We start from the raw sequence: 19697 nt of genomic DNA, 5'->3' as shown, positions 1-19697 counted from the left end.
CCTCCAACTGAGCAGAACTCCTGGAGGTTCTACGGCGACAATGAGAGCAGGTCCTGGCCGCGGGCTGCTGGTGCGGGACGGGAGCTCGGGTCTGTCCCGCAGAATCCCCAAGGCTGGCTGTTGAGTATATTTCTCTCTCTGCCGCCTCCAAATCTTGTTTGTTAGCTTTCTGAGAGGCTTTGAGAATCACTTAATATCCTTTGAATGCCTTTCTCTTCAGGTTAAATTGATTATATTTTATTTGTTGCTTTCAATTTAGTTTCCAATATAAAAAGTGATCGGTGATATAGCTTAGCTTGCTCTTTAGTATTTCATTTGAGCAGATCAGTGTCAACATTCATTAACTATGAGATTATGATGCTGCCGGATGATTACAGTTTGGGCTAAACTTTCTGAAGCTGACTGGGCTGGGCGCTGTGCTCTGAGCTTCACATGCAGCGTCTTCTGTAATATTTAAAATGAGCGCACGAGTAGGCACTGCTGCCACCCTCACGTTACAGGTGTGAAAACTGAGCCAAAGACGGACTTAACTCACCAAAGCTGCTCAGGCTGCAAGTGCCACAGCTCGATTGCCCCGTGGTGACCTCAGAGGCTCTGCTCACATCCCGGAGAGCTCAGATGTGCAAACGCGGTGACGCCCGGGAAACGCTGCCTTGTCTTCACGTTGGCGTCCTATCGCACGGTCGTCTACAGCGGGTACCGTCACTAGAGCTAGCAAAACACAAATCAATTAGGCAACGTTTGTGCTCTCAATTCATCTCTCAGGTAAAAACACCGTCAGTTTATAACTATGTATGTGACGGCATTTTCTATAACGTGGGAGGTACAAGGTAGACGGAGACGCACATAAGGGAACAATGACTTCTCCACGGCGGCGAGGAGGAGGGGAGACCAGGAAGGCCTGCTCCCACTGCACACACTGCATGGCCGCCAGGGGCGGTCTCACCAGTGCTGGCTCTGGGCCGGTGAGCTGTGGTGAGTCACCAAAACTCCCAGCCACAGCCCTGCCCACGAGGCTCCATGGACCACAGAAGCGTGTCGGTAACTCTCCTGTCAACTCCCTCACAAGGCCGTGCTGTCGGCATGTCCCACGGTGGTGCTTTTGGATAATTAAATTTGTTTGTGACGTTGAAGGGCTGTGTTAGACCCGAAAATGTATGGGTTTATACCACTCATTGTGGACCTGACTGCAAAATGCTTTAATTGCACAGGTCACACGTATGAAAGAGCATTTTGTCGCTGAGAATCCAGCCTGCGCTCCCACCGAGATGGTTTTATGGATAAAAAGTCAGTTAGAAATCAGCTCCACAAACACCTTTCAGATGCAGAAGCCCCAGGGGAGAGAGGCCAGGAGCAGCTGTTACCTCCCTGTCGCTGCTGAAGCAAATCACACGAAGTGAGTGCATCAGGAGTGAGTCTGATTTTTGTGAAACTTTCCGACACAGCAGAGCCCGGGCTGTTAGGTCAGAACCCAGCACCGCTGCCTGGCGGCCTCCAGGCCGGTGGATTCTCTCTCTCTCACCCCGAGTCCTGGCTCCGTCCAGCTCTGCCCACCAGTGATCTGCTTGAGTTTTAACGCTTTCAGCTTCAGAGACCATTTCCTTCAACACTGAGAGAGCTGTTCAGTCAGAAACACTGCCGGTCTCAGCTGCAAGCGCAGCACCGCTTGCCACCGTCTCATTAAAAACAAGAAAATATGTAGCTCAGACCAACCCCGTGGCAGGCGGGGATGGAGTAGAGTCGGCGCCAACACTTAGCAACCACGCGGCTGTCTATCCTCGTCTCCCTGCACATGTGTGAACAGCACATGGGTCAGCTCCCTCCGGGGTGTCCCTCATGAGAGCCTGGTGCTGGCTTATGCACTGGCCTGCGTCACATCTGGGTATTCATGTGGCTTCGAAGGGAAAAAACAAAACCTCCAACGCTTTACCTGCTGGGCCTGCCAATTCCAGTCCCCTGACAGCACCCAGAGGAGCCGCTGTCAGGGCTGCTGCGGGATCGGGGGGCTGTCCATGCTGTCAGGGCTGTGGTGGGATGGGGGGCCTGTCCACACTGTCAGGGCTGTGGTGGGATGGGGGGGGCTGTCCACGCTGTCAGGGCTGTGGTGGGATGGGGGGGCTGTCCACACTGTCTGGGCTGCGGCAGGATGGGGGGGCCTGTCCATGGGCCCAGGCAGCAGCTGTGGTGGTTTCAGGTGACCGCCCTCGTCACTGTCAGCGCCCCGTGGGGGATGAATGTCAGGGAGGCCTTGGTTTCTCACGGCTCCTGGTGGGCAGAGGAGGTGCCTTCAGCCAAGTCCCGGCTATGGTTTATGTCAACCGTCTTCCCTGCGACACACAGATGGCACCAGAGAGCGACAATGAACGGCTCTAAGCTTTAGAACAGATTGTTGGTCAAGAGAAACTGCATCACTCCTAAACCAGTTGATTAGAACACCTGGCGAGAATGTTCTACTTCACACGTGCACATTTTCGGACTATTAGCTCTTTGGTTGGGAGGGGCATCCTTATGGGAAAGCAGTTAACTGGCTCCAGCAGAGAAAATAGTTAAAAACTGATGACTTTTGCCCTCCCCGGTTTGGCTCAGTGGATAGAGCATTGGCCTGTGGACAGAAGGGTCCCGGGTTCGATTCCAGTCAAGGGCACATGCCTGGGTTGCGGGATCGATCCCCAATGGGGGGCTTGCAGGAGACAGCCAATCAATGATTCTCTCTCATCACTGATGTTTCTCTCTCTCTCTCTCCCCCTCTCCTTTCCTCTCTGAAATCAATAAAAATATATTAAGAAAAAAAAACCGATGACTTTAAGTGTGACGCAGTAACTCCTCACCCCCATCTTAGGCCTTTCTGGTCCTTTAATACATGAGGAGTCACAGCAACGAAACCACTGGCCCTGCTCATGGGATGGCAAATGATCAGAACATGTTTAGTATTACAGTGTCTATTACTTTTCTTTGGAATGAATTAAGTGTCATTCCATGGCATTCCTCCCTGGTAGGCTATTCATTATGGCCTATTGTATGTTATTCGAAATGATTTCAGAATAAAAATACAGGAAAAGGGAGCTGCTCAACCACAGAGTGGTTAGCTAAGCTACGTTCACCCATGATATTACACTGCCAATATGGCCAATGTCCATGCCAGGATCTCAGGGGGAAAGGAGGTGAGCAACTGGCGTCCCTTTCCTGTAAGTTAATAAAGGTATATGCTTGCTTTTGTCATTTTCTTTCCAGGGAGATTAAACAGATGGAAGCAGTGTCACCTTGAGGGAGACACACCGCAAGGTGGGTGAGGGCTGATGCTTTCACTTTTCATTTCTTCCTAAACGGTTGAACTTGTTTAACTCAGTATGGAGTCACGGTAGGAGTCACGCTCTTTCATATCAACTCCTGTTGCCTGGGGAGGAAGACTAGGGACTGCTTTTGCTTCATTCATTGCGTTCTCTTTCCTAAAACAAACCAAGAGTGCAAAGAGCCCCCAGGCGTGGATGCATCATGGCTTGGGCGGCTTTCTGTCAGTTTCCTGTGGTGCCCCCTGTGCCTTGTTCACATCAGAAACGCAATCAAGGTTCATTTCATAAATAAACAACTAGGGCTAATAAATATACTTAACACAGCATTGGAGTGAAAATACCAGGTCTTTTTAAATTGAAATAAACGGATTCACTTACATTTCCTTTTCACAGGTGTTTACTCTGCCTGACAAGAAGTGAGGACACACCCCTTAATAAAATGCTTCTCACATTGACGTCATTACACAATGTCCTTCATTCAGTGGCTCATTCAGTCAGTAAGTACTAGACCCATTATGAACCAGAGGAGAGAGGTCGAGAGGCAAGCCTAGACAATGTGTGCAGAAACTTTAAATTATCCATGAATATGACCACAAATATGGATTGAGATAAAGCATTTTTTGTTCTCTTTGAAGGAGAGGGGGAGAGAGAAACGTGGATGTGAGAGAGAAACATCGATCAGCTGCCTCCTGCACGCCCCCTCCGGGGATCAAGCCCACACCCTGGGCACATGCCCTGACCGGGTAACCGCAGCCCTTAGGTGCACAGGCTGACGCCCAACCCACTGAGCCACACCGGGCAGGCGGGGTAAAGCATTTGTTAGAGGAAGAATTCACTTAAATGGGCCTTGCCAGGGACATGCCCTGAATGAATCACAAGCAGATTAAATCTAAAGAGGAGAAGCAAAAGGGGGGAGAAGTTTGCAAGCAGAGACCATGTTGGCTGAGGATACCCTGAGGCACAAGGAGCCCAGCCTCCCCCGCCAGCCCGGCCAGTGCGCGGGGTAGGGGCCGTGGCAGCAGCACCGGAGATCGGGCTGCTCAGACACAGCCGCGTGGCAGAACGTGGCCGTCAGTCAGAGAGCACGCAGGAGCTGCCGCAGTTCTCGGAATGGGAACCGTTTTTCAAAAGTTTTTTCTGTATTTATTAATAGAGTCATTTTCCCCCTTTAGATTGTTAATAGAATGGATTATTTTGTGGATTTTTGAATGCTAAACAAGTTTAGCGTCTGGAAGGGAACCTGACTCTGTTAGTGGCATATTATTCTTTAGATACATACATACACACATAGATGGTAGATACATAGATAGATAGATAGATTGACAGATACATAGATGATGGATAGATACATAGATAGATAGGTAGATTGACAGATACATAGATGATGGATAGATACATAGATAGATAGGTAGATTGACAGATACATAGATGATGGATAGATACATAGGCAGACAGATGTGCCTGTCATCTAAATTCATACCAACACGGTTCTGTATCTACATGTGTACCTGGACTTGACTTGTTAATATTTTGTGGAGGACACTGCTCTGTAGTTTTCTTTCTTGTGCTTTGCAATGAGGCTGAAGTTGGTGTCATGAAGTTTGTTGAGAAGTGTTCACCCCCCCTCTCTCTCTGGTGCAGACCGGGTAGAACTGCTATTTCTTCCTTAAACGTCTGATAGGATTAAGTCTCCCGTGGGAGCCTGGCCGTGTGGTGGTCGAGGAGTCGGTCCATTTTACGAAGCTGTCACATGTGTGTGCACAGAGGTGTCGCTACTACTCCCTTACGATCTGTGAAGGTCTCCAGGGCCTCTCGTGACATCCCTTCTCCGTGATTCCTAATATCGGGTGCTTGTGTCTCCTCCCCCTTTTCTTTGTTAGTTATGCTGGAAGTTTATCCATTTCATTGATGGTTCTCAAAAATGCAGCTTTTGGGTTGATTCATTTTTTTCTATTATTTTATGTTTTTAATTTAATTGCTTTCTAATCTATTTTAATTATTTTCTTTCTTCTATTTATTTTGAATATGTTTTCTTATCCGCTTTCTGCTTTCTTGAAGTGTTAGCTTAGATGATTAATTTGAGTCATTTCCATAATCTTTTAAATGAATTTTAAAATAAAGAGCTATGTCTTTTTTATTATCCAGATTTACAAACTCAATTCGTTTGTAAGTTCCATATTTCTACCTGGTTTAATTTTCCTTTGACCGAATAACTTTCTTTGCACTCTCTCCTTTGCTGTTGATGAATTTCTTCAGCTTTTGTACATCCAAGCATGAATTTTACCTTGTTTTAAGAAAAGTAACTGGGTCCAGAATGCTAGTGCTCTCCTGGGATACTGTAAGTGTTCTCATTCAGACCTCCTGACCAGCCTGGCTTTGATGAGACATCTCTTGTCCTACCTACCTTTCCTTTTCCCTCTACACATAGGTATCTTCTTAAACTTTTAAAAAAATATATTTTTCAAATACCTTCTCCCATTTGTTTGGTTGCCTATATAATCCATTAATATTTGACAAAGGAGCCAAAAATAGCCAATGGGGAAAAGACAGTCCTTTCAACAGCTGGTGCTGGGAGCATGTTTAAAGAAAGCCGACTGCCAGCAAATGTTCTAATGCTGCCTGTGGGAGACTGGAGGGAGGCTGAGCCCAGGAAGGTGCATCTCTGGGCACTGTGAATTTGGCACACTGTGACCTTGAAAAGGATTCCAAAGTTCAAGGACAGATCAGCCCTATCCTTCGATATTCCAAATTTTTAAAAGCTATTTGTTTAACAAAAAAAAATATATTGTTATTATTTTAAATGTATTTTTATTGATTTCAGAGAGGAAGGGAGAGGGGGAGAGAGATAGAAACATTAATGATGAGAGAGAATCATGGATCGGCTGACTCCTGCACGTACCCTACCAGGGATCAAGCCCACAACTGGGGCATGTGCCCTGACCGAGAATCGCACTGTGACCTCCTGATTCATAGGTCGATGCTCAACCACTGAGCCACACCAGCTGGGCTAACAAAAAAATTATTGAAGCAAAAGCATCTATAGCTTTAAGTCCATGTATGAAGAAAACCCTTAGTCAAGGGAATGTGTAGCCTGGATTGGTTCCCTCATATAATGATGAATGCACGGTGTCAGCTACATTCCCGCGATGTGTCACTTTTACTGCCCTCAGTGTACAGCAGAGGACGGGAGGGCAGGAGCGCTGCGGCAGCTGGGAGCAGGGTGTTTCTCGCTGAGGACGGAACGGGCCCGACAGGGATTAAAACCACAGCCTTAGCCTCTCATCACCACTCCGAGCTCCAGAGCAACCCGATCAGACAATAGAGACGCCGGAAGATACCTGCCGAGCTATTAGGCTGATGAATGGGAGGTAGTGCCGCTGCGGCAATGCATGAAAAATAATACAATAACTTAAGTAATTGTCTATCCCAGTGGTGCCAATTTGTAGGCAAGGCTAACTCAATAGTTTCTTCTTACCCAGAGGCCAACCTCTGCTGAGCTCCATCATTGTCAGAAGGACAAAAATTAAAAACAGTTCGTCTCTAGCAAGGAAACAATAAGGCCAAAATGCGCCTGTTACCTCTGTGTCAAAAGAGGTACCTAGTGTGGCTCAGTGGTCGAGCATCGACCTATGAACCAGGAGGTCACGGTTCAATTCTTGGTCAGGGAATATGCATGGGTTGCAGGCTCGATCCCCAGTATGGTGTGTGCAGGAGGCAGCCAATAAATGATTCTCTCTCATCATTGATGTTTCTCTCTCTCTCTTTCTCTCTGAAGTCAGTAAAAATCTATATATATAAAAGCCTATGTTACCATTAGGGCGGAATGACCAGTCGACAAGTCGCTGTGATGCGCACTGACCACCTCGGGGCAGACGCTCAATGCAGGAACTGCCCCTGGTGGTCAGTGAGCTCCCACAGGGGGAGCATTGCTTAGCCAGAAGCTGGGCTCTTGGCTGGCGAGTGCAGCTGCGGTGGGTGGGAGCCGCTCCTGCCTCCATGGCAACACTACCAAAGGCAGCAGCGACGCAGCAGGAGGGGACGTGTGCGAGTGGCGCAGCGCCCGGCCCTGGTTCTGGCTCTTCCCTGGCCTCCTGCCACTTGGTGCACTGCTACATCCCCCAAAGGATCCCGGATTGCGAGAGGGTGCAGGCCGGGCTGAGGAACACCCACCTCCCACAGTGCGCGAATTTCATGCACCTGGCCTCTAGTATATAATAAAAAAAAGTAAAAGAGGGAGAAAGGAATGCATTGAAATGCTCTTCCAAATTGTCATTTTTATAAATGACATAATCAATATAAATAAATGTCTTTAAGGAGATGAGATGTTATGTTGCCATAAGGAGACTATTGAACTGTTATTTCCTGGCACATATTAAGAATACAGCAGAGCACTTTAAATCACACAGTCTCTGTCAACTACACACAGCAGACCCCGTGTTCGGACCTGAGTGGTTAGCACAGGGAGAAAAGACCCTGAGTGATACCCATGTGAGCCACAGTGGAGACCTTCCAGATGGAGATCCTGTTTGTGAAAAAGCGTGTCAACTTGTCCGCCGGAGGGAAAGTAACAAGAATGTCTGTTAGCATTGCTTGGACTGGGTTTGCTCTGTTGGTCTTACATGGTTGATCATTTCTTAATAGAGAGGCCCTGGAGTTTAGGAGACTCTCACCTAGTTAGCTGGAATCCCTGGTCACATGTTTAACCAGCTATACTTTCACAAAAATTATATACCTACAAAAGAAATTAAACAATGTCATTTTTCCATAAGGGCTGCACCAGTTGTACACCTGAAACTAATAGAAACAATATAAGATTGTGTACCATCTATACTTAAATAAAATATTAAATTAAAAAGTTTTTAAATAAAACAAAATAGTTCTAATAATTCTGTCATAAATATTCCCTAAATTACATATACTAACTATTTTAATATGCGTGTATATTTTATATATATTTCTATATATGTATACTTTATATATATTGTTCTATATATTATTTGTATGTATACTTCATAAATGTATGTACATGTGTATATATTTTATACACATATATATTTAAAGAGATACAATATATGCAGCAAGATATAAATAAATATAATTACATAGTCATAGATTACAAATGGTCTCCAGTAAAACTTCATCTTCTTCCCCCTCTCAGAAACTGATAGAAAATTAGACAACATAAATAGTAAATATGTCTATGATTTGAACAATGCTATCAATGCATTGACATATGTTATTTATAGAACACTATACCCAACAACTGCAGAATACAAATTTTTTTCAAATACACACAGTGTTTTCACCAAGATGGTATGTAACAACAAATTTCATAGATATGTCACACAGTATGTTCTCTCACTAAAATGTAACTGAGAAATCAATAGATATAAAAAATTATAAATTAAATGACACACTTTCAAATAACCCATGGGTCACAGAAGTAATCATGGAAGATTCCAGATAATATTTCAAATAGAATTAAAATGAAAATACAATGGACCACCTATGTGGGACAGACCCAGGGGAGTGTTTGTAGGGCAAGGTAGGCCATTGAGTGCATATATTTGAGAAGAATAAATGTCTAAATTCAGTAATCTAAATTTCTAACTTAAGGGGTTAGAAAAAAGAACAACACAGCAAAATTAATGTAGCTAGAAAGAAGAAATTAATCTTAGTAGAAAAAAAGGAAATAATGAAGAAAGAACAAAAGCTATGGACACAGGAAACAGAAACACAAGAGAAAAAATGACCATGGTTCTTTGGGAAGATCAGCAAAATCGATAAACCCCAAACTAAACAAGATAAAAAAGAGAGATACCTAAAATGTAAATATTAGAAATAAAAGGTTTACTATGTGCATCAAAAGAATAAAAAGAGATTATTGTGAATAACTTTATGCAAATATTCAACATCATAGATAAAGCAGGCAATTTACATGAAAAATTCAAATGGCCAAAACAGACACAAAATGAAAGAAAATTGTAATGGTGCTAAATCATTAAGCATTTAAATTTTCTGTGAAAAATCTTAATTGTAAACTCCTGAGAAGGGAAACTATATTTACTAATTTCCCCAGTACGCAGCAGTGAGATAAGCAGGCATTAATAAATAATACATGCTCTTTTTAAAGCCACCCAACCACTAACCAACAACAACAACACAAAACCACAGTGATACAAATTTAAAATCTTTACCATAAAGAAAACTCAAGGCCTGATGGCTTCACTTAATTCTAACAAACACTTAAAAGAGGCGTTAACCGTATCTCACACAACCTCTAAGTTTAGAAGATACAGAGGGAGAAAACACTTCCTAACACATTTTATGATGCCAGCTTAGCCTTAATTCCAAAATATGATGAAGACATTACAGGAGAAAAAATTCCGTATCAATATCCCTTATGAAAATAATTGTGAAAACCCTTGAGGCAATATTGTTAAGTTGAACCTAACACTGTGTAAAAAGGACACTCTGTCTTGACAAAACGAGGTTTATCCTAGATATTCAGGGTTTGTTTAACATTTGGAAACTATTCGATATCATTCAGTAATTAAGATCGTAAAGAAGAAAATTATGATTTTAATTACTAGAAAAAACATTTCATAACATTTGTCAAATAAATTTGACACCTATTCATGATTTAAAAAAAAAAGTCTCAGCAAATAGTCTTAGAAGAAAGCCTCTTCCATCTGGTAATGGATATTTTAAAAAACCTACAGGTAAGGTCCTTCTTACTGCTGACCTAGTGACTGCGTTTCCTCTCAGAGGGGAGCGATTTATAATATTCATTTAACATGGCAATAAAAATCCTAGTTATTATAAGACGAAAAAATATATATATATGTGTGTGTGTGTGTGTGTGTGTATATATGCCATAAAGTACAGGAAGGAAAAATAAACCTGTATATTTGCATAGTTTATGTGAACACACACACATACACATATATAATTTACATAAAAAATCTGAGGAATCAATAGAATGGTTTCAAAAATCAGTAAGTAACTGTAACTGCTTTATAAGGCCTTAGTTTAAAACAAAAAAATATGTTACATTCTGTACAGTAAGAGCAAACAACTGGAAAATCATGCTTTAAAAATATTTTATTATAATAGCATCAAAAATATCAAATGCTTATATATAAATCTTTAAAAAGACATTCAAGCCCTGAAAATTATCAAATATTGTTGAGAAAAATAAATGAGCAGCAAAACCATGTGTATGGTCCGAAAACCTTCCTATTTGTAAGGCTCCATCTCACTTCCGGGTGAGCTATGATCCAATATACATTCTTATCTCTGTTTGGTAAATGGATATTCCTCAGAACATGAGAAAGTCCCCCTCTCTTCCTTCTGTGCTCAGTTTTCATCATAAACTGATGTGGGACTTTGTCAAATGTTTTATCTGAATCGAGCGAGATGAGCTCAGGCTCCGTCGCCTTCTAGTCTCTCCATAAGGTCAATGATATTGACGTGGTTTCCTGTTTTTGTTTTTTCAGGTCATTTTTAAGAGAAGTTTCAGGTTTAGAATAAAATTGAGAGGATGATACAAAGATTGCTCATCTCCCCCTGCCCCCACAAAGCACAGCCTCCCCATCCCCAATGTGCCCGTCACATGGCACATGTTACACCCGATGAGTCTGCATTCACACGGCATGGTTGCCTTCGTTTCTTTGGACTATTATAACGAAGTGTCACAGACAGAGTTGCTTATAAGTAACAGAAATGCGTTTCTCACAGTTCTGGGGGCTGGAGGTCCAGGACCAGGGTGCCAGCGGGGAGGCGGGAGCCCCCTTTGGTCACAGACTTCTCATTGAGTCCTCGCGCAGCAGAGGGGTCTAAGCTATCTCTGGAGTCTCTGTCACAGGCACGAGTCCCATTCATGAGGGTTTCAGTCTTACGACTTTACCTCCCAACGGCCCACCGACTAAAACAACCACCTTCGGGGGCTAAGGTTTGTACGTGTGAATTTCTCAGCCCACAGCAGTAATCATCCAACACTCCAGTTGACTGAAGGTTCCCTCTTAGTGTTGTACATTCTAAGTTTAGACAAAATTATACCGACATATGCCCCTCATTATATTATCATCCTATATAATAAAAGCCGGATATGCTAAGTGTTGGGTTGTCTGGTTGTCTGTTCAACCAATCAAAGCATAATATGCTAATGATACGCTAAGGCTGCTCAACCGCTCACTATGACATGCACTGACCACCAGGGGGCAGACGCTCCAACCAGTAGGTTAGCTTGCTGCTGGGGTCCGGCCGATCAGGACTGAGTGAGATGGGCCGGACACACCCTGGAGCCCTCCGTGATTCCCTCCCCAGTTGGCCAACCTCCCGCATCTCTCCTTGGCCCCGATCATGCACCGGTGGGGTCCCTCGTCCTGGCCTGCACCATCTCGCAATCCAGGACCCCTTGGGGGATGTTGGAGAGTGGGTTTGGGCCTGATCCCATGGGCCAGGCCAAGGGACCCCACTGGTTCCTGAATTCGTGCACTGGGCCTCTAGTACAGAATATAGTCACTGCCCCAAAACTTCTCTGTGCTCTACCTCTTTGTCTCTCCTTCAAACCCCTTAGCAACTGCTGATACAGTCACTGTCTCCATAGTCTCGGCTTTTCCAGGATGTCAGATGCCTTTTCAGATTGGCCTCTTTCCCTTGGTAATCCACCCCTCGGTTTCCTCTCTCTATTTGCATGGGTTGGTAGCTGGTTTCTTTATAGCACTGCACACTATGCCATTGCCTGGGTACACCACAATGCATCGGCCCATTTCCCTACTGATGGGCATATTGGTTGCTTCCATGTTTTGGTTAATGTAAATAACAGTGCGGTAAACACTCAAGTGCAGTTTTGCGGACATTCGTTTTCAACTCCTTTGTGTAAATCCCAGAGGCACATTTGCTGGAAAACTGCCAAACTGTCTTCCAGAGTGACTGTACCTTGTCACACTCCCACCAGCCACAAGTGAGAGTCCGGTCTAAAGAACACACATACACATACACACACGTATGTGCACTTGCACACATACACTCCACATGAGAGAATAGACTTGAATGACAAAATGACTGATACATACATTAATTGCTGAGAGATCCATGTGTTGTAGGTCGGTTTCTAAGAAAGACTGGATTAAGTGTAACAATAGTTAAGTCTGAAATATAATTTTTTAGTAGGCAGCATTTGGAATCGGGCATATAGTGTAGCAAGAGCATGCCAAATAGAAAAGGTTGAATGAACAATAGATGCAAATATAATATGAGCATCGTAAGCTGAGGGAATGCTTTATTTCAAGTTAAGTAATGCAAAATCTGCAAATAATCAAGGAATTATCCCCACATCTTTACCATACACGCTTACAGCTGTGGGGAGAGTTGATTTTCTTTTTTTGTCTACATTTGCTACTTTTCTAATGATCTGTATTGACTTATATTTCATTCTCTTATGTGTCCTTAATTACATAAGATACATATGTGTAGCCAGTGTCACCATTCACAATTCACATCACATAGTTACAGTGACATTACTGGTGGGATGCAGGCGTCTCACGCCTGGAGTCACTCACTCAGGGATGTTTCCTTCCAGACCCCTAGCTATGCAGCATTCTTTAATTTCAGGGTCAAACAAAGACATCGGTTTTATGTGATGAAAAATGACCAAATGAGTTCCTCCTATACACTGCTAAGCACTGCTCTACACTCTTGAGTTTTAGGTTTTCTTAGTATAATCTTTCAGGAGTATGTATAAGATTAGGAAGCCATGCAAATGTAATGATATACATGCTATTTGAAATGTTAATACGGGAAAATACATATTATACATACATATGCAATCAGCAGCTCTGTGAATCATTTGTAGCTGCTGGGTGATGTGGGGCCCCGCCTGCCAGGGCCTCTCCTGAGCTGCAGAGCTGCCCCCGTTCCGCCGCGGGAACCTCGGAAGCATTTGCAGCCACTTTGACCCACTCCCAGCACCTCGCTTTCCCTGTGGCCTTGGGCTGCTCTTTCTAAAAGTGCCCCTCCCCCATATTTAGGAATCACACGTGGGGCAGACGTGGAGATCTGTGGGCTCAGTCACCCCCCTGATCAATGTCTTACCTTTATGGGGGGGAAATGAACTGTTTTCCATGATTTGAAAATGTGATAACCTAGGGTTTTATTTGTATAGAGTATTTTTCCTCAGGCAGTAAATCCAATCTAGTATCGCACACACAAGGAACACATTTCAGTTGAAGAAATAAACATAAAGGCACTTTAAAAAAAATTAAGTTAAATTACATTCTGGAGGAGAACCATAGAGGCATGAGTTTCACACGAGGCCTTTTTATGTCTCCATCGCATGCTTCCCTCTTGTTAACTAACCTACTCCAGGCCACTCAACCGAAGGAAGCAGATGCGCGCTCTCTCCAGGTGTCAGGGGCTCAGGTGTCCTGCCTGCCCATCCGGGAGGAGTAACCCTCTACCTCAGTGGTTCTCAACTTTCTGGCCCTTTAAATACAGCTCCTCATGTTGTGACCCAACCATAAAATTATTTTCGTTGCTACTTCCTAACTGTAATGTTGCTACTGTTAAGAATCGTCATGTAAATATCTGATATGCAGGATGGTCTTAGGCGACCCCTGTGAAAGGGTCGTTCGACCGCCAAAGGGAAAGAATGTTTTGAGAGAAACCTGTGGCGACCTCCACTCTAATTAAGACTCTATCGGACTTATCTACAGAATGCAATGTGCCTTGTGTGGTTTGAAGGAAAGTTAAATAATAGATATTATAGAAATGGGTTATTTTTTTAGGGTACAATGGATACCAGAAGGTCTAAAGAGGCCCTTCTTAATAGTCCGTGACGAACCGTGGATCTGCAGGCCGTAGCTGGCCCTTAGAGAGCACTGCACACGGCACGTTCTCTCCACGCAGCCCTAGGACAGTCACCAAGGAGTCACGCTCCGGTTTATCAAAGGAAACGCAACGCATTTGAGAGAAATTAAGTCACACAGTTTGTTCTCTGACCATAACGGGATCAAACTGGAAATCAATAATAGGAAGATAATAGGACGATCTCCAAACATTTGGAAATTAAACAGACACTTCTAAGTAAGCTTGGATCCAAATACAGTTCAATGAAAATAAAACTATACGCAGCAACTGACGGGAAATGAAACGACAACAGCCTGCGGATCCTCTGTCTCTTTTCCCTCTTTACTTACCTTTGGAAGTTTGTCTAGGGGAGGTCGTGATTACATTCGTGTAAAGATAACAATTAGATATATAGTCATTGCATCAGGATTTTTATGTACCTTTCCCATTCAACTGCCTCACTTACTTATTTTCTAATTTTTTAAAATATATTTTTTATTGATTTCAGAGAGGACGAGATAGAAACATCAATGATGAGAGAGAATCCCTGATCGCCTCCCTCCTCCCCGCCCCGCCACTGGGGACCGAGCCCGCAACCCGGGCATGTGCCCTTGACCAGAATCAAACCTGGGACCCTTCTGTTCACAGGCCAATGCTCTATCCACTGAGCCAAACCAGCTAGGGCTATATTATGTTTTTTAGGAAAGTTTTGATTGTTTCAAAGTTCGTCTTTTTATTGACCTAAGACCTATTTCAATTTCATTTCTACCACTTGGTACTTCCTTATTTTGACTTCGTAGATTTGGGGAAATTCTAGTAAATCGACATGCATTTTCCCAGCTAATTTCTTTAGTAGCTTTTATAATTCTTTTACTGCCATCGCCCCAGTGCTGGGCTCGAGTGCTGAGGCTTCCCACCGGGAGGAGGTGATTTCTCTCTGTTGAAATCTTCATCCATTAAAGGAAGCTTCGGCCCCTTCAGCCCTTGAATCTGCTGGAGCTGCTCCCACTCCCTTGCATGTCTCCCTGGGCCGGTCTGTGCTGGCCTCTCCCGCTCAACTTCCAGGCCAAACACACACACACAGAGCGGGTGGGGAGAGAGAGAGAGAGAGATTGAGGATAAAGATTGCCATCGTTTTCATGTAAACACGTATGTATTCCCTGGGCCAGTATCTCTCCAGAGGAAGGCTGACAGCGGCCTCTTGCTTTTCCTCTGGCCCCGGCTGCACCAGCTCCATGTTGTGCAGAGCGTGACTTTCGATTAGCGATCAATATCCTTGATTGGAAGTTCTTCAAAAATGACTTCAAATAGGAAATCTAGAGTCCAAAACATCAAAATGCAGCCTCAGAAGCCTGTGCTTTTAATGGACCCCGGGAATCAGTGAGACCCAGGGCCTCCTGGCCTCTAAGGGCTCCCGGGTGCGGGGACACAGGTGTACCCAGCTGTCCCCCCACTCATCCTGCCCCGGGCCTTAGGGAAGCCCCTCAGTCAACAAGGCAGGAGCTGGTGGGTGAGACAGAGTGTTTGGGGGATGCTGAGCCACTTACGTGACTATAGACGCTCATTAAGGAGACGCCCAGCCCATCTAAAGGGGCGCTTCTCATCCGAACTCGACCACTTCCCGCAGATGATGGCGCCAGACAGTCAGGGAGACCGCACTGCAGTGCAGGAACCAAGCCTCTCATGCTCCCTTGCTGGTCTCATTTACATAGATTTCTCTGAATAATGTTAAAGCTCTTGCAGTGGAAATGTGATACTTCATTGCTATTTGCAAGAATTCTCTCTCTCTCTCTCTCTCTCTCTCTCTCTCTCTCTCTCTCTCTCTCTCTAAACCCAGGAAGCCTATTTCTTTTGAACCCATCATCTGAAGTTCAAGGACAAAAAACAAAAATAAAGACATGGTACATGACCCGGTTGGGGTGGGACTGACAGTGCTTTTTAAATCAAGTGCATTTTTACCATGCGAATGGTACGTGCGGTCGCTAGCATGTGTGTGGCTGCGCTCACATTAACATCTCACTCTCCATGCGGCCTGGCCCCCTTGTGTTCATTCATTCCCTCCTCGCGGCAGGAACCCGGACAAACGGGCCACCTGGCTCTCCTGGCTCCGCAGGAAGCTCCCTGAAGGCGGCCTGGCCTGAGTGAGCCTGCGGAGGGAACGCGAGCGCTCCCAGTGAGCTGACAGGAGAGGCCAGTGCTGGGGGGTGGCGAGGGCTCCACCAATGCTACAGCCCAGCTGCAGCCTTCTAATCCGATAACACAGATGGATGGATGATAGACAGATAGATGATAGATAGATAGATAGATAGATAGATAGATAGATAGATAGATGATAGATAGATAGATGATAGGTAGACAGTCAGATAGATAGACGTTCTGTTTCTCTGGAGACCACTGATAGTGTCTTTAGGCAACTTAAATCTCCATTGTTTGCAAAATTCTAGTATCAATTCATTGGAGATCTAGTGTTCCAGTGTAGAATTTAAAAACTACTTTCTCAGGCCTTGGAATACCCAGAAGGATAGATAGATGATTGACAGATAGATAGATAGATAGATAGATAGACAGACAGATAGATAGATAGACAGGTAGATGATAGGTAGATAGATAGATGATAGATAGATAGATGATAGATAGACAGATAGATGATACATAGATGGACAGATAGACGATTGATAGATAGATAATGGTGATAGATATAGATAGATAGATAAATAGATAGATGATAGATATATGATAGATAGATAGATGATAGATAGATAGATAGATAGATAGATAGATAGATAGATAGATAGATAGATAGATAGATAGATAGATAGATAGATAGATAGATAGATAGATAGATAGATAGATAGATAGATAGAAAGATAGATAGGTGATAGATGATAGATAGACAGATGGACAGATAGATGATAGATAACAGATAGACAGATAGATAGATAGATAAGGGCTCACATTTTAGCCCTGAGTAGCATCACAACTCTGCTAAGGTAACAAAGAGACTATTTATTTATTTATTTATTTATTATTTTTAATCAGAGAGGAAGGGAGAGGGAGAGAGAGATAGAAACATCAATGATGAGAGAGAATCATGGATCGGCTGCCTCCTGCATGCCCCCCCCACTGGGGATGGAGCCTGCAACCCAGGCATGTGCCCTTGACCAGAACCGAACCCGGGACCTTTCAGTCCGCAGGCTGATGCTCTATCCACTGAGCCAAACCGGCTAGGGCACAAAGAGACTGTTTACATCTTTAAAAATTAACGCCTGGACCTGTGTCAGACACCATCAACCACTCTTTGCCAAAGTGAAAATGGAGGAAGCCCCTCACTGAGTAGAGCTAGAACCCTGACAGTTCCCCAGACCCACCAGCCATGGCCCCCGTCACCTGCTCATCTCCATCCCCCCATTTTCTTACTGCCCGTGGACCATGTCCTGCTCAGTGCTGAGGGCGAGCTCAGGGGGCCCCGGCTCTGGGTCGGGCGACGCCCCAGCGGCTCAGTCCCCGGAGCCGGCACCTCCGGCACCTCCTGGAGGTCAGTGCTGACTCCTCTGGCTGGTGTGCTTCCCGCACCGAGACTGCTCCCGCCACACCTCGCTCAGCCCGCAGCAGGGCCTCCGTGCGCTGCCCTGGACCTCACGCCCTGCCAGGCCTCCCTGTCACACAGATTGTGGGGGGGTCATTCACCTGGAACCGGAGCCCCGCCCTGCCCGTCTCTGGGTGCCTCCATGTGGCGCTCGCAGAGGGACCTGGGCGGCTCCTTAGAGTTCCCTGCGGGCGGAGAGCTCTGTAGGGACCGGGTGCCTCCCCTGCGAGTCGTGGCTGTCAGAGCTGCTCGTGTGCGGGCGGTGGGTCTCCTCCACGCGTTAAACTCACTGACGAGGAGACACCGCACTTGTCCTCCGCTGACCTCACCCGCGTGTGACAGACACAAGCCCGCGGCCCCGGTGCTCAGGGCGCTGCTCAGCCCGCGCCGGCTCACGCGTTGCCAAGGGGCGAAGCCCTCATTCAGCGGCCAGACCTCCCTCGCCCTCGCGCACCATGGAGAGGCCACCTGTCCCGCTGCCAGGACACCTGGCACCTTCCCAGTCACCCTCAGGGAGTCCTGGCCCCTCCTTGGCTCCCGCTGCCAGCCTGTCCCGGGAAGCTCAGTAGCTACGCCAAGAGGCAGGCCTGCCGCGATGCAGCTCCAGGCACAGGGCACCCACACCAGCCTGACTGTCCTGGTGGTTAACACGCTGGGTCATGACACCTGGCAGGGAGAACACACAGCCCAGGCCCCAGGGTCCAGCGCCTGGTGAGCGGGGCGAAGACCCCGGGTGTCCCGCCTGAGAGGGAAGGCTGCCCCCCAGCACCGAGGCTCACAGATGCCGTGCAGAGGCCGGTGCGGGAGGCGGTGGGAACTGCTCTTAAACATCTTTTAAAGTAAACAAACCAGCCTCATGCATAATGCAGCCGGCTGGCTGGGTGCCTGGTGACTGCAGAGCCCCTTCGGGGCCAGTAGGTTGAGAGTCTGCATTTATTAAAACATGCAATAACAATAATAACAATAATGAATCCTAACGCTTGTTTTCCCATCTTTCCTTCAGAGACGCCGAGCCCTCAGATGCTCTAATTACATAAAACAAAGTCATCACAGCCTCCCAGGACCGCACCTACGTGTGGAGGGTTTGAGGCTCCCTTCCTGGCGCACTAGCGGGGCTCCCGGATCCGACCCCTCGGGGAGCCCCCGGCTTGCCCTCCTCCTCCCCGAGGACAGGAAGGGGGCGCCGAGCCTCAGATGTTTCAGATGCTTCAGTGGGTGTCCCTGCTTCTCGCGAGGCCAATGGCAAGCATTTAGGTCTCACAGGGTCCCTCCCCGACTTCCCATGACACTTCCCAAACCCATTTTCTCTCTTGCTAACCATTATTATGATCTGTACCTTAATATTTTTATAACACTTTGTGGCTTTTAGAGACACTTTATAATTATTACTTCCTCAGAGCCTACAGCCCTCCTGCAGGATAGGCTAGATAAATAACAGCGGAGAAAATTGCCTTCGAGAAAAATTATGTAACTTGCCTGGCAACTCACCAGCCTTCTCTGTTAAGTGCACTTTCTGACTTTTAAAGATCGCCGATTCTTTCTGTTCACACTCTCTTGGATCCTCACTTTATCTGCTATGCATTTCTTCAACCTGCTGCTCTCAGCTGGTGGCTGGACTTCCTTTATTGAGGGCCTGGTAGGACCTCAGTAGAACCATCTAGATCTTCCCCAACTCCACCACACCCATGCCTGCTGCACCCCCATCGGTTCCTATTTCTTCCCAGTAGAGGACGTCCTTCCCACTGAAGGAGGACCCCCTGCCAGGTCCCACCGCTCACACACAACCTGCGTCCCCCGTAGCCCTTGAGGCCATGACCCAGTCCTCAGATGCTCAAGGTCAGAGGTTGGAAGAAGAGGAGAAAGCTGCTGCTAAGAGGTTATAATCTCAGCAGGGCTTCGGGCATTCTCTCAGGCCTAGAGGAGCAGAAGTGGGAGCTTAGAGCCACTGGAAGAGGAGGAATCTTGAAAAC

The sequence above is a fragment of the Myotis brandtii genome, unplaced genomic scaffold (assembly GCF_000412655.1).
Source record: "Myotis brandtii unplaced genomic scaffold, ASM41265v1 scaffold1077, whole genome shotgun sequence".
In the NCBI taxonomy this organism is placed as follows: Eukaryota; Metazoa; Chordata; class Mammalia; order Chiroptera; family Vespertilionidae; genus Myotis; species Myotis brandtii.
This window is presented reverse-complemented; position numbering follows the sequence as displayed.